This window comes from Balaenoptera acutorostrata, chromosome 9 (genome assembly GCF_949987535.1).
Source record: "Balaenoptera acutorostrata chromosome 9, mBalAcu1.1, whole genome shotgun sequence".
Lineage (NCBI taxonomy): Eukaryota > Metazoa > Chordata > Mammalia > Artiodactyla > Balaenopteridae > Balaenoptera > Balaenoptera acutorostrata.
Window position 1 is genome coordinate 4,436,008 of NC_080072.1, and position 16,089 is coordinate 4,452,096.

Genomic DNA, 16,089 nt, shown 5'->3' on the forward strand with positions numbered 1-16,089 from the left:
TGGATGCATGTGCTTGGTTAAAGGGAACATGTATCTTTAATTTCATGATGAAAATGCCTATTTGTTTTCCAAAGTGGTGGTACCAGGTTCCACCCCCAGCTGCTGCTTTTTAATGTTTGCCCATCTGATGGATGAGAAATGGTGTCTTCTTGTATTTCTTTGTCTTACTGTAGTTTTAATTTGCACCTGTGTTTTTATTTCTCATACTGTGTTTCCTCTCCTATGAAGTTACAGTTGAGTCTTTTGCCTACTGGGCTGTTTCTCTTTCTTACTGATTTTTCAGGCGTTCTTCATCGTGTTAACCATGTCCTTTGGTCTCTGTATCCTGATGCTTTGACATTTGGGTCTTCCTGACCCTAGAGGGACTGCCACTCCCAGGGTTACCAATTCCTAGGGAAGACAAATAACTCACCCTTGAACACGTTTCTGAAATACAGACCAACCATGCAGAGCCTAAAACCTGACCACCTTCTTTACTGGTCTCTCACTCTCAGGGCCACTATCCCCTGCCCTAATCATCCCAGGGCATGTACCATGCAACTGGGGAGAGCCCCTGTGCCCCAGAGTCCACTGAAATCATTCCACCCAGCCAATGCTCAGCCTGCTTCCCCTGTTTCGCCTGTTCCTTCCCACGGAACCCACAATAAAGATTCTTACGCTTGTTCTCCCCTCCTGACCAGCACTGGTGCTTCCCCGTGTGGCACCCATGGGGTGGTGGCCTTCTCTTGGGATCTGTGAGCAACAAACTCTCCTTCCAATGGCAGTCGTCTCCTGGTCTGTTGGTCTTGCCATACCTAAGTCGTAATAAAACCTACATTAAAACATTCCTTTTCTTCATACAAATTCTTTGTCAGTTCCATGCATTGCAACATCTCCTCTAAGTTTGCAGTTTGTCCTTACGTGATTTTTATGGTGTTTTGATGAATATAAGTTCTAAATGTAATGAGGTCAAATTGATCAATTGTACTAAAGGCCCTAACCGGGACAGTGAGGCAAGAAAAATAAGTTGAACACATAAAGATTGGAAAAGACGACATAAGGCTGTCAGTACTCCCCAGTTATAGAGGCAGAGGGAGGACCACGTGACACGTCACAAATGGCTCTTAAAGCTTCTCTCAGGAAGTGGCATGTGATGGGAGAGATGCCCCACTCCCCACACATCACTAGCCAAAGCAAGTCACGTGTTTGTGGCCAACACAAATGTGACACGATAGTCACTCCCACAGATAGGTAGGTTATGCCCTACAAGACTGTTGGAGCAGGGAGGAATGAGATGTTCCTGTTGGCTTTGAAGAAGTGAGCTGCCATGTTGTGGGGAGTAAGAGGGGGGCACATGGCTAGGACCTGAGGGCAGCCTCTAGGAGCCGAGAAAGACAGTGGTCCCTGGCTGATGGCCAGTAAGAAAACAGGGGAAATGCAGTCCTACAACTGCAAAGAACTGAATTCTATCAGCAACCACATGAGCTTGGAAGTGGATTCCTCCCCAGAGCCTCCAGGTGAAACCATAACACGTTCTCTTATGAGAACGTGAGCAGAGAATGCACCCAAACCCACCTGGACTTTTGCTTAAAAGAACCATGAGTTTATAAGCAGAAGCTGCTTCAAGCCATGTTGGTGGTGATTTGTTACACAGCATAGATACTTGATACACATCTCGGTGGGGACTTGCAGTCCCACCATGTGCCTGAAATAGCTAGACCCCTAAAGAATACTAATGATCACCACAGACCCCTACCTCACACCTCACACAAAAATCAGCTCCAGGTGGATTAACGATTCAATGTGAGACGCAAATCTATAAAATTTTCAGAGAACAATATAGAGTAACATTTTCATAGCCTCAGGGCAGGGCCATCTTAAAAACACACAAAAAGTACAAACCATGAAAGAAAAGGTTGATCAATTTATTTTTAGACAAGTAAAAATGTAGATGTTTGCCACTAATAGACTGCCAGTAAAAACGATCCCAGAGGACATATTCTAGCCAAAGGAAAATAATCGCTGAAGGGAGATTGAAAATGCAAGAAAAAATCATGAGCAAAGTGCATGGGGAATATTTGGGTAAATCTAAACAAACATTGACTGCATAAAACAAGAAAAACCGGGTCTAACTTGGGGAATTTAAAATTAGAATAAAATATATGACACAATCACATGTAAGTCAGAAGGGAGGTGATGTATTCTGAGGTCTTGTTTCATTTGGAAGGAGTATAAAATATTGATTAACTTAGGTACTGCAAAGTTTGCTACACCTGGTAAAAGTCTCCAGGGTCACTGCTAAATGAATAGAAATTGAATCTATAAGTTCCAAAGTAGTCGAGGAAGACAGAATAAAATGAGAAGAAAAATAAACAACCTAAAGGAAGCTACAAAAAGAGAAAAAAGACCAGTCACGTGGCAGCTCAAAATAAAGGGCAGAGATAAATCTCACCACCCTGAGGTTATGCTGAATAAAACAGTGTCCACTCTGAACTTGACCTTGAAAAAAGACGCCACTGAACCCTGCACAGCTTTCATGGCCATCCCCTTCTCCACCTTCAGGTTCTGGCTTTAATTTCTCCTTCTCAGAGAGGCCTCCACTGACTGCCCTGTCCAGGGTCGGTCTCCAAGCTGCCCCTTCTTCCTCTTTTGCAGCTGAGGTCCCGTTTGGTAAGTACAGCCCATCCTCATTATCCACGGATTCCATATTTGCGAATTCACCTACTCGCTGAAATTACCTCGTGTCCCCAAAATCAATGCTCAACAAAACCAGTTCTTTCATGGATGCCTGCAGACATGTGCAGAGCGATGAAGCATCTGAGTTGCCCAATGCACACGTTCCCAGCCGAGGTCCAGCAAAGCCACGATCTGCCTTCTGGTTCCCACTCTCACACTGTAAATGAGCATCCTTTTCGTAGTCTACTTAGTGGCCCATTTTTGCATTTTTGTGCTTTTTGTTGGCGATGTCACTGTTTAAAACGGCCCCCCTAGGGACTTCCCTGGTGGTCCAGTGGCTAAGACTCCACGCTCCCAATGCAGGGAACCTGGGCTCGATCCCTGGTCAGGGAGCTAAATCCCACATGCAGCAACTAAAGATCCCACATGCAGCAACTAAAGATCCCGCATGCCGCAACTAAGACCCAGCGCAGCCAAATAAATAAATATTAAAAAACAGAAAAAAAAACGCCCCCAGGGCTTGGTGCTGAGATGCTGAGCACAGGGAGACTGCGAGGTACTTTAGGGAGAAAACAACGCGGGAGGTAACAGTCGTTCAGGCAGGAGTTACAGCCCTGTTTGGCCATGAGTTTCATGCTAACAAATCAATGATAGGGTATATATTAAAACAGGTGCCTTTAAACAGAAGCACACAACAAACAAAGTTGTGTATTGATCGGTGGATGCAAATGTTATGAGCGGAAGCTCTCGGGAATGCAACCCTGTGTCTCTCCCAGGATCAGTGGTTCAGTATCCACGCATTCAGTGTCTACAGTGAGTTTATGCCACAGAACCACCACTCAGTGACACCTGCTAAAGAATGAGTACAAGGGCTCCTGAACCCACATTCATACCCTCAGGTTTCCGGAACCTGGACCCAGGAACCCAGGTCTTGTTTCAGGCAGAGAGCATTGGAAAGGGCACTGATCTGAGCACCCAGTGTGCTGGGTTTAAGAGCCAGTCACCCCTTTATTGGACATGTTACTGCAAGTGACTTCCTCTCTCTGGGCCTCAGTGGCCTGAAAAAGGGTAAGAGTGGTTTTGGCTTTTATTGAGAATCTACTATATGCCAAACACTGTACGTATCAGTCAGAGGGAGTCTGAAACTGCCTACAGAGGCTTAACCCATGGGGTTTAATTTTCTCCACTAACAAGGGCTGGAACAGCATGCCATCAATGTCCAAATGCCTCTGACTCCAACATCCTGAGGATGTTGTCTCATCCTCATGGCCCAAAATAGCTGCTGCACCTCCAGCCCTTAACACAAACTCCAAGAAGAAGAAAAGAGCACAGGAGGAGGCGGTGATGCCTGTATGAAGAAAGCAAAAGCTGACCGGGAAATCCCCAGCTGACTCCTGTTTACATCCTTTTGGCAAGAATAGTGTCACGTGGACCTGGATTCCAAGATAGCCAGGAGGTCGGGAATCCTGGCTAGGCACATCTCCATCGAATCTACCTCTGGGGTTTTCTTAGAAAGGGAGGTTGGCAGCTGACCGTGATCGGCACTTTGCAAATGGCATTTTGATTCCTATGAGGCGGGTATTTTTAACAAACTACAGCACATAGAAGCCCATCTGAACCCACCCAAGGGGTCTCCACACTCTTTCTCGAAACCACTGGCCCCTGCTCTGCCAACTTCTCCAAGGAGGGGTTTGATGTTGCTTTAAAGTTTCCTCTTAAATCATCCAGCAAAACGGCCACCCTGTCCCTAGCTGACCTTGGGGGAGCCCATTGACCTGAGAGCAACCGCTTCAAGGGAGTTAAATCACTGCCCGGAAGAAGCCCCCTCCTGGTCCAGCCCACGGGCTTGGGCACCACGAGTCACGGCCCTGTGCAACCTCGAGGACGAGTCACACGTTGTCACTGGCTGTCCCTTTCCCCAGAACATAGTGTGACTGCAGGCGATGTGGCAGGAAGGATGTTCACACAAATACAGTCACAAATATGAACAAACATGGTGTGAGACAAGTCACCGTGGTAGTTTGGGAATCTGGCCATCGCTGGCGAGGACGCCGGCCAAGGGGAGTTGTGCTTCCCTACCCACCCACCCCCCGCAAGCCCCCACCTCATTTCCGACATTTCTCACCACGTAATCTGAACTCACACGTTGTCAGTGAGGCTAAGCTTGGGTGAAGCGTCTAGTGTTTCCCAGTAAATCGGTGCATTAAGATGCTGGTCTGTGGCTGGGGGCACGGGACAATGAGGGCTCCCCAGCCAAGCCACGTTGCATAAGGCCCAAAGGATTGTTTTCCTCTCTCAGGAAATGAACCTCTTTGGTCACAATGGAAAGTTTATGAAGCCCAGGGTGCTTCCGGGTCCAAAAATCTCTTTGTTTGTATATGTGTGTTTGGGGGTGGGTGTGTATTCTAAGATTTATTTCAGGATCAGGAGAGCAGCCAGGAGGAGAAGCCAAGGAAACCAGGGATTAAGATAACCCTCAACAGGGCAGCCCATCTCTCCAGTGATATTTCCTGCCGAGCAAACACCTGGGTTCCAACCCAACACTGGGCAGCTCTTACCACAAGTGCATCAGCCCTAAACCTACCAGGGCTCGTGGCCCACCTGGGCGCTGGGCCTGAGGAAGAGTGGGCAGGAGGTCACAGGGGTCTGAAGAGTCTGGGCGACACCACACCCCCAAAGCTGGAGGCACCAACAGCAGGTGGGGAGAGGGCTGGGCAGAGCAGTGAACCTCGGTCCCCAGCCACCTCTTCAGAGGACATGCTGGCTGAGGACAGACCAAGGCTTAGACCTGCAGGTCCCAACAGAGGGATGGCAGGACCACCGGGAGTGCTTCCTTCCCCCCTGAGGTCCCATCCACTTGGGACCCTCCATGCCACACTAAGAACCACCAACTGGGCTCGGCATCCATCCCCTTCTCCTTTGGATGGGCTTGTTGAGAAATGCTGTGCTGGACAGCCTCACACAGGCAGAGGTGCTGTTACTGCCGCTGATTTTTAAAAGATCACCAAGCGCGTCCGATTCTTCTTCCTTCCCAGCCCTTGAAACCCGGGCACCTGGTGGGTGGGTCTTCACCCTGCAATCTCTCTCCTTTTTTTTTCTTTAATTTATTTATTTATTTTTGGCTGCGTTGGGTCTTTGTTGCTGTGCGTGGGCTTTCTCTAGTTGCAGCGAGCAGGGGATACTCTTCGTTGAGGTGCGCGGGCTTCTCATTGCAGTGGCTTCTCTTGTTACAGAGCACGGGCTCTAGGTGTGCGGGCTTCAGTAGTTGTGGCGTGCGGGCTCAGTAGTTGTGGCTCACGGGCTCTAGAGTGCAGGCTCAGTAGGCGCACGGGCTTAGTTGCTCCGCAGCATGTGGGATCTTCCTGGACCAGGGATCGAGCCCGTGTCCCCTGCATTGGCAGGCGGATTCTTAACCACTGCGCCACCAGGGAAGTTCCCCCACCCACAGTCTCTTTGCATGACGCTGCCACGCTAATCTTCCCAAAACACCATGCACGCGAACCACACACACACACACACACACAGAGTTCCTGTCTCCAAACCCTTCAAGACTAACCCTGAGCACTGTCCATTTTATAAGGTCTTTTGCAAAGCACCTTACTCACATTATTGCACTGAATCTTCCCGACAACCTCATAGAGCATTGCTATCCCCATTTTGCAGATGAGAAAACTGAGGCTTAGAGAGATTAAGGAACTCCCCAGACCCTCCACAGCTGGAGAGTGGCAGCACCTCCCTAATCAGTGAAGCTAGGAGGAAAACACAGGTCTGTGCAACACGTCTTGGCCACTCTGTCTCCCTCAGGCCCACAGGATCAAGGCTGGCCTTCGAGGTCTCTCTATATATGGCCATTCTTACTTTGTCCTTTTTTATGCTGCACTCCAGAACGGACTGTGAGCCAATAGGATTTGCAGAAATGACAGTGTGTGATTTCTGAGGCTGGGTCATAAAAGACACTGTGGCTTCCTTGGGGATTACCCACCATGGAGGCCACCACATTGTGAGGACTCGAGCAGCCTGTGGAAAGGTCCACATGGTGAGGAGCTGAGGCCTCCAGCCAACAGCCAGCACCAGTTTCCAAATACACGAGGAGCTGCCTTGGGATAAAGTCCTCCAGCCTCAGTCGAGTCTTCGGATGATGCAGCCTTAGCCAACACCTTGCCTGCAACACCGTGAGAGATCCTGAGCCAGGACCACCTGGCTAAGCTGCTCCCAAATTCCTGACCCACAGAAAGGCTGAGATAATAAAGTTTATTGTTGTTTTGAGTCATTAAGTTTTAGGAAAGTTTGTTGTGCAGTAAGAGGTAACTGCCACTCCTTCTCTGTTTTCCTGAGTCCTTCTCACTGGGGTCAAGCCTGCTCTTGTTCCCATGCTGGGAAGCCTGCCCTGGCATTCTGCCCATGGATTTTACCCTCCCCTGTGCCCCACCCAGAAAACCTAGACCTACACTTTGATGTCCATGCAAGGGCCTCCACAGCCAGACGGGAGCCCTGAGGATGAGGCTCTGCTTACTCCCTGGTGCCCCATGCCTGGACCACGTCATGTCCAGGTACGGACGTGATGCTAATGAGAAAAGTATTTCGGCTGTCAAGAGAAATTCCGGAGCGCAGATAGGATCATGATTCATTGGCAGGAGGCGACTAACTTTTCGAGTGACTCTGAGTCCCCCTCGGATCAGGCACCCGTTGGATGGAGGTAGGTCCACGGCACAGACTGCTCATGGCAGCTCTTGGAGGGAGTGTCATTGTCATTCCCATCGTGCAGATGAACTGCCCGGTCACGCAGCTGGGACGTGTCTGAGCCAGGACTCAACCCTCTGTCCAGCCCCACCGTCCTCCCAGCCCAGCCTGACCCTCCCTCCCCGCCCCACTGCCCCTCACGCCTTCACTCCGTGCATCCGAAGCCGGCCTCTCGCGCGCACTGCCAGCAGACACTCGGCACCCGCACCGGCCCCCACGTCAGAACTCAGAAGTCACCAGGCCCCCAGGGCCAGGAAAAGAGACCATGTCAGCCAGCAACATGCCACAGACAAGGGCCATGCTATCCACACTGGATCCTAAGCCACCAGGAAGGCTAAGGTAGGAGGAACCAGGGCAGAGTTGGGGAAGTGAGGCCAGCCCAGAATCGATCCCTTTGTTCGTCCTTCACACGCTAATGGTTCCCGAGCACCCGCTCAGCTTCACACGCTAATGGTTCCCGAGCACCCGCTCTTACAGCTGAGCCCTGAAACCCGCCAGGGGATGCAACAAGCTCTTGGGGGCCTGAGGTCCAGCTGGGAGAGGCTTGGAGCCCATCGAGCCCAGCTCTCCCGTCGCCTTTCTGTCGCCCTTGAGGCGGCCACTGGCTGCTCTTGGGCCTGTTTCCTCCTCTGTGAACTGAGGGTGATTTGAAGCAGTGGGTCTCACGCAGGGGTGACCTGCCCACCAGAGCCCACTTGGTGCTCTCTGAAGACGTTTTGGGTTGTCACATTGAGTTGGGGGTTGGTAACTGGCATCCAGGGATGCTGTTCTGTACCCTATATGCACAGGACGCCTCCCATCGCCCCCAACCTGCAAAGAATAATTCACCCCACGTGTCAACAGGGTCACAGTGGAGAAACCCTGATTTCAAAGATTCGGCGAGACTGCCCATGGAGAGGTCCCAGCACGCAGCCAGACATGTGGACAGCCTGTGCACGGTGGGTCCCCTAATCTTCCCCTTCTTGGGGTTCCTGCTGAGACCAGGGGTCCCCAAACCCTCCAGGGCCCCCAGCAGTTGGTCCAGCTGATGTGTGTCTGTCGCCCAAGCGCCAGGGGAGGAACACATCACTGCTGGACGTACAACCAGTTCACGGAGTGGGAGGTGAGCAGCCTGAGCCTCTCCTTAGCCACGCCGGCCCGGGGCTCACAGGTCTCCCCTCGGCCAGGTCACACCCATGCTGCATTCAGCCGGCATCTACTGAGCTCCTCTGTCGCTGCCCACCCTCGCCTCCCTGGCCTTCCCAGCTGACGGCAGGGTCTGCCCTGAAGGGGCTGGGTGGCCTGAGGCAAACGTCCTCCTTTCCAGGACAGGGTTCCCCTTACTCCAGGGTCTATAACAACTCCAGCCCTGACTTGGGTCACTGACCATGTTTGGGGTGCAGAGGGGAGCGACAGGGACACAGGTGTGGAGCACCCCGGCTCAAACCCAGGAACCCCAACTCTGGTACTTCGCGTGATCCCAACCCTGGAGAAAACAAAATGGGTGATCAACGTGCGTTTTCTGCAGAGAGATCGCTGTGAGCGTCAGACACAGCGGCCCCAGCAGGACACCTGCCCGTGGACCTGAGGCCAAGAGTCCGCTCTGAGCTCTTGTCTCCTGCCCTGTTACCCACCAGGGCTCTTGGCCTCCTTAATCAGTAGAAATGGATCAGAGTCCAGACAAGAAATTCAGGCAAGGCTTTATTGGGGCCCCTGCTGCAGCCGGGGGGAGTGAGAACAAGTAAGAGTTTCCCTTGCTCACTTCCCGAGGTGGGGGGCGAGCTGGTTCCTTCTATGGGGTGAGGGCGTCCTGGGGTCGGGCTGGAGGGGTGACTTGGGGGGTTCGCCCACCCCTTTGGTGGTGTTGAGTGCAGCGGGCATGCACAGTACCTTGCTTTTGTTTCTGGCTCTTCAGAAGTGGCAGTTGCGTTTTTGGTCTTTTTGTATCTTGTTGTCCATTATTTGCCCCAACTGCACATGCACGCAGTTATTTTTAGTCCCTTATAGTTTCTTTGTATTTTGTTGCTCAAGGAGATGTTTGTCCAGGTGCCAGCACTGCAGCAAAGGGTCCAGGTCCCTGCCTGTTTCAGCCCCATCCCCAAGATGGAAGTCTGCCCCCAGGCAGCTCCTGCTGGAGGCCCCTTGTCACCTCCAAGAGCCTGCGATGGATAGAAGTCTTGAGCTCCACCAGGCCCCACCCCAGCGCAATCCCATCTTTATTGGCAACTAAACCTCTCAGTTGCAGAGAGCCTTGGCCAGGGCCCTGAGCCAGCTAGCCCCCGCTCCTCCTAGGGTCATTTCCCATAGAGCAGAGGGCTTGGCCAAGCCAACCTGGGTTCCAAGACGTTTCTGTGAGCAGCAGGTCCCCAAGTTCCAGGCCCAGCCCCAAAGGCTCTTGTCACGTCCCCTCTAGATGCCAACCCAAGAACCTGGACAGCCCAGAGAACACACCACTCAAGTCTTGACTGGGCTTAGATACTCAGTCTTGACCTTGATTTTCATGATCCATTGGGTTTTGTTATAATTGATGATATTCACTGGGTAGATGACTCCAAGTTCATTCATTCACACTACAAACATTTACTGAGTGCCTACTGTATACTAAACACTGTGCAATGGGATGCTGTGATTCCCAAATCCATCAGTGGCCTGGCCAGTCTACCCACCACCCTGAGGATCTTTGTGGGGAGCTGATGCCGCGTTTAAAAGACTCACATACAGGTTGATTCTCACATTCAGGTGTCTCTTTGTGAAATGCTCCTGGGCATACGAGGCCGCGTTTTGTGGGAAGAGACACAAAATGTGAGAAATCCTTGGGCAGAAGAAGGAGCTTACACTACAGCGGGAGGGAGCACCCTCACCCTGAAAGAACCATGTGCCAACCCTCCCTGGATAGATCATCCCCAGGTGTCCACGTGGATGAGTTCACAACAGCCCGAAGTAGAGAGGACGGACCCGGGAAGCCACGTGCTGTCAAGGGAAACTGCCAAGTTCTGGTTCAGTTCCCAGCTCTGCCACTCACTAACCTAGACAGATAGATGAATCCCCTTAAACTCAGTTTCTCCCGCTGAGAAATGGGGCCAGTAACTCCTCGAGGGTGAAGGGAGTTGGTGGAGTATAATAAAGATGTCGACGTCTGGGTCAGGTGTCTGAGTTCACCACGCTGATGAGAAAGGTGCCCTGGTGTCACAGGGAGGAGGGTAGAGGTACCCTGGGGCCCACAGAGGCAGCAGCTGCCCCGAGTGGCAAAGGAAGGCAGAGTCCTAGCCGTTACATCTTCTGAGCAGTGGGCAGGAGCCCAGCTTGGGGTCCCCTTGGCGGAGGCCACCCCCAGTCCAGAGGATAAACAGGCTGGGCAGATGTTGTCACCAGCCCTGCCAGCCTCAGGGCAGCTCAAGGGCTTTTCATACAGTGACCAAGGTGGCAGAGCGGCCTTGGCCAGCAGCCACCCAGGTAGACAAAAGTAATCAGGACAGGAAAGGCCAGGCCACCTGTTGGGTGGCCATGTGGGGTGGGCACTGGGAGACACCATAGACAAAGGTCAACTCAGGCGAAGGTCAACTCAAAATGGATCATAGGCTTAAACGTAAAACCTACAACTGTAAAACGTCTAGAAGAAACTCTTTGTGACTTTGGGTTAGGCAAAGACTTCTTAAGATGCAAAAAACCACAAAGCTAATTTTGAAAGTTATACATTGGACTTCATGGAAATAAAAACTCCGGCTCCTCCAAAGACACTGTTAATAAATGAAAACATAAGCCACAGTCTGGGAGAAAATATTGGAAAAGTATACAACTGATAAAGGTCTTATGTCAGAATACAGAAAGAACTCTTACAGCTCAATGATAAGACAAAACAGCCCAAATTTTTTTAATGCAAAATTTGAACAGATGCTTCACCAGAAAAGAAAACTAGGCCTCAGATAAGCAAGTGAATGGTGAATGAAAAGAGGGTCGGCGCCATTAGACAGGACTATACACTTAGTAAAATGGCTAAAATTTTAAACTGACAACACCAAGTGTTGTCAAAGGTGCAGAGCACCCAGCACTCTCATACATTGTTGGTGGGAACGCAATATGGTGTCGCCATGTTGGAAAGAGTCTACTAGTTTCTTTTAAAGTTAAATATACACTTAACATACAATTCAGCAATCCCACTTCTAGTATGTATCCAAGAGGAATGAAAGCATGTCCACACAAAACCTGGATCCAGATGTTATAGCAGCTTTATTCATATTAGCCACAAATGGAAACAACTCGAATGTCCATTACCTGGTGGATGGAAAAGCAAATTGTAGTCTATTCATACAACTTGACATTCATACTCTAATCATGTAATATTCAGCAATAAGAAGGAACTAATTACAGACACATGAGTCAACATGGGTGGACCTCAAATGCATTAGGCTAAGTGATAGAGCCAGACACAAGAGGCTGCATGCTGCATGATTCCACTTAAACATTCTGGAAAAGGCAAAACCATGGGGACAAAAACAAGATCTGTGGTTTCCAGAAGCTGGGGTGGGAGAAGGTGTTGCCTGCCAAGAGCCAGCAGGTAGGACCTTTGGGGGTGATGGGACAGTTCTATGCCTTGATTGTGGTACTGGTTGCATGCCCTGAATACCTTTATCAAAAGGCATCAAACTGTCAACACTTCCTGCATGGTAATTATACCTCAATAACTTCCCCTCCCAAAATAAATGTCTTCTCACTGAAATTAATAAAGCAGGAAGAAGAGGACAAGCACGTCCTGTGTAGCAGATGCTACCATCGATATGCAGTGTCCCTTCTGCCCAGGTATCCAATGGGTCCTGTGTTCTCTCCATTTTACAGATAAGCAAACTGAGGCCTAGAGAATTGAAGTCACCCAGCATCACCCAGCAAGGATGTGACGGAGTCTGGACTTCTATGCAGGCCTAACTCCGTCATCCACACCCTGGACCACCAAGGCCGTCCTGGGGCTGACCCCCAGGGATTGCCAAGCCAGCTGCCACCTTCACCTGCTTTCCAGAGGGAGGCCTCTGGGGAACTGACCCACCCAGGCTCACAAGGAGAGGAGTAGAATCAGGAGGGAACCAGGTCTCATTGACCAACAAACACTCACCCCTCCTACAACAATGTTGAGAATAGAAAAGGCCCCAAGACATCAGCACAAACAAGGCGTGGATGCCCTGAGCAGGGCCCTGCCCTCAGGAAGCTCACAGCTTCACCTGGCCCCAAGGTCATGTCCTACACCAGTGCATGTGGCTGCCGGTTCCTCCTGAGAACCACCCATCGGGGCCCAGAGGTGAGGGAGGCCAGCATTCCCCCTGTCCCGAGGGGGCTAAGGTTTAGAGGAGGGAAGGAAGGAGGGGACTCAGGACCTCATCTCAGGCCCATCCAGGAGGGATTTGGTCCCGGGGACAGGCGGAGGAGAGGGGGTGCTGTGTTCCCAAGCTGGAGAATTGGTGCATCCACACTGCGTTTTGCAGCGTGAGGGAGGGGTCTGCAGGAAGGGGCTAAAGCCTTGCACCCACCCCGTCCTGACCCACCGTTCCGGCAGCCAGGAAGCTCGGGCACAGACACCTCGGCCCATGAACACCCAGCTCAGGGTTCCACGCTGTGGGAGCAGCACGTGCAGAACGCCCCACCTAGAGGTAGGAATGCAGCCCTGAGCCCCGGGGCCACTGCAGGCTCTGCAGTGTCCAGACAGGTCCAGACACCTCGGGGAGAGGGCTGCTCCTTCCCTGCTCCCTCTGAGTGGCCTCTGCCCGGACGTCACATCCTAGCTGTGCCACCTGTGGCCACCCGTTCTGTGCCTCGGTTTCCCACTCTGTAAGGTGAGGATTGAAATCCTCTCTACACCCCAGTCTCTCCAAGTGGCTTAATGGCCACGATATGTGCCAAGTGCGGCGATGTAGGCCTGGCAGCCGGCAAGTGCACCGGTGCCCGGACCCCACCGCCTGGACGTCTGGAGGTTCTGGGACTGGCTGGGCATCTCCCTTTGAAGGCCAGGCAGCCCGTGCCAAGACACCAAGTTATCCCAGGGTAGGAGCCTTCCTGAAGCTCCCAGGCGGCTGGGACGGTCCTGGGGCCTCATCCAGCTCATGCTGTGGTCCAACCGGCCTTTGCCCGCACTGTTTGCTCGGGTCCCACTGGTAGCAGTTCGGGGAGCCTCAGACCTGAGCTCAGAGCACTCCAGAGGAAGGGCCCTCTGGGTGGGAGAAGCAAGGGGTGGCCTCCTGGGCCTCCGTCGAGGACTGGCCTGGTGCTGAGCTGACCATGAGGATGAGAACCTACAGAGACAAAGACCCCAGGCTCGATGGAAGGACACGCATTCAGACCCACAGTGGAGGGAGGGCCAGCTCTTTCCAAACCTGGATGCAACACTGCCCCAGGCAGAAGTGTGCCTCTTCTGATTACCCCGGCTCCTCTGCCATGGTCAGGTGGTGTACACGGCCACAGGCCCCAGCCCCTGGGCTCTGAAACCCTTGCTTCTGCAGAAGGATGACCATGGGTACAGTAACGGGGGTCAGATGGTACCTTACCCTCCGAAGGAGGTGCTACCAGACAAGGGCACAGGCTTAAGGAAGTCACGCCCCTCCTCAAGGTCACACAGTCAGGAAACGGCAGAGCCAGAGCGGAGCCCAAGATTCTCCCTCCAGGGCCCCACCCCCGCCCCTCAACCTCACCCCTGCTCTGTGTCTGTCCATTCCATCAAGGATCTCCCGTGGCCACCCAGCACAGCACCCAGTTCCTGGATGAAGGGCCAGTCTCGTTCATCTTGACTTAAGACTTTCATGGGCCTTAGGGACGTTTGCTTTCAAGGGTTCCTTCTTTCATTAAAAAAAAAATAGTAATAATTTATGTTTACAACTTCACTGGACTAAAAGCAAATTAATATTATACACTGCATTACTTTTCTAGGGCTGCCACAATGAATTACTACAAGCCAGAGATTTATTCTCTCACAGTCTGGAGGCCAGAAGTCCAAAATCGAGGTGTCCGCAGGGCCTCGCTCCCTCTAAAGGCTCTGGGGGAGGACCCTTCCTGTCTCTTCCAGCTTCTGGGGGCTCCAGGTGTCCCTGGGCTTGTGGCTGCATCCCTCCAATCTGCCTCACGTGAGCTCCTGTGTGTCTGTGTGTTTTCTCCTCTTATAAAGACACCGGTCACTGGATCAGGGTCCACCCTACTCCAGTATAACCTTATCTTCACTCATCACCTCTGCAAAGACCCTGTTTCCAAATAACATCCTATTCTGAAGTTCTGGGCAGACATGAATTTTGCAAAGACACTATTCAACCCATTACATATATTAAAACATTTTCTTCAGCTTAGAGGTTCATTTTTTAAATTCTGATTTTAAAAGAAATGGAAACTTTTTCACGCACCCTGGCACTGTGCCCCCTGGAGACATCACCCTAGTATCTCCCCCTGCCTCTCCCCGCCCAGCACCTGGCACGTAGTAGGTCCCGGACCAGCCCTCTGCCCGGGCCGCCTGGTCTCAGCAGCTGCTGCGGGGTCAGGCCCGGCCCGAGCTTTCTGTTCTCGCCGGCTATTTGCCTCTCCCTGCTCCCAGGCGGTGGGTGGATAATATTCTTTGCTGTAATCTGTTCCGTCCCGGGGCGCCTTCCCACTGGCCGCCCTGCACAAACAGCCTCGCTCGGGCCGCCACCCGCCCGGCTCCAGGCTCCCGATATGAATGCGGAGGTGAGATTGTCTTGACACCGCTTTAATTTTTCAAATAGCAATCCAGTTACCAAGCACATTGGCACTTGGGCCTGGTTCCACCACGACTTGGCAGGACCCGCGAGAGCTGCTGGCAGTGATAGATGCAGGGCCCCTCGGCACACACCCCCACCCCGCCCGCCCCGGTCCGCCCGGCCACCCGTGCCAGCCCAGTGACCGCACGCGGCCAGCCCCCGGCAGCTGCAAGGCCTCGGTGCCAAGACCCAGGGCGGGCTGTTCCGGCTCCAGGATCCAGCAGGGCAGGCCTCCTGGCCTGGCCTTCAAGAGGCCGTGTTCACGGCCTCTCCCCCGACGGGGGCTGGGCTGTGGGCTATGGCTTCCCACCCACCTGGTCTCACCCTCCCTCAGCCCCATCACCAAAGCCAAATGGCTTAGGAAATTACAAATAAGAAGTGAGGCAGAGACTCTGGGGGCTGGAAGGGACTTGACCATCAGAAGGTCCCACTCACTCATGATACACGTGGGGAAACCGAGGCCAGAACCCGGAGACTGCAGAGCCAGGACTGCAGCCGGGATTTGGGCTGTTGAAGAAGACACCAGCTCAGTGGTTCTCAGGAGGGTGAGAGCCGGCCAGGCTGGGGTCACATCCCATCTCTGTCGCTTGCTAACTGTGCAACTCCGGGCAAGTTGCTTCACCTCTCTGTGCGCTGGTCTTCCCACCCACAAAGCATGTGTCATGCAGCACCTGCTTCCCAGGGGAGCCATCAGGATAATGGAGTCAATCTGTGCGTGAGGAGAGGCAGGCCCCGCCTCCTGGTCAGTGTCACCCACGAGTGGGATGTGGAACCCTGGATGTAGGGGGTCCCTGAGGAAGGCCAGTCCGCCCCTGTGGCAGGGAAAAGAAAAGGCAATGCCGGGGCGGCTCAGCCAGTGACACCAGCACCGGCATTGCTCATGCACCAAGCCACTATTAAGGGCCATGTGTATCCGAGCATCCCGGAAAGGGCTGCAGTTCCTGACTTGTAGGCACCGGCGACGGAATGGCAG